This window comes from Bison bison, unplaced genomic scaffold (genome assembly GCF_000754665.1).
Source record: "Bison bison bison isolate TAMUID 2011002044 unplaced genomic scaffold, Bison_UMD1.0 scf7180017864492, whole genome shotgun sequence".
NCBI classification, from domain to species: domain Eukaryota; kingdom Metazoa; phylum Chordata; class Mammalia; order Artiodactyla; family Bovidae; genus Bison; species Bison bison.
The window spans coordinates 3,443,385-3,443,613 of record NW_011495051.1 but is presented as its reverse complement, the minus strand read 5'-3'; positions in this window follow the sequence as shown (position 1 = coordinate 3,443,613).

The following is a 229-nucleotide window of genomic DNA, read 5'->3' as shown; positions in this document are numbered from 1 at the left end:
GTAAATAGTACCTCTTGCTCAAAGAGATGTCCCCATCCCCCAGGACAGACTGGCACCTTGCAAACCTGACCCTTGATTCCTAGGTTAGGAGATGTGGGAACTCAGCCCCAGAGACCCTTCGGTACCCACTCTCCAAAAGCAGGACTCGGGGGAAAGAAAAACTAGGTAGAAACAGGATCAAGAAAGGGGTGGGCAGCCCCCTCCCTTCCTGTCCTTCCCTTGCCAGGAA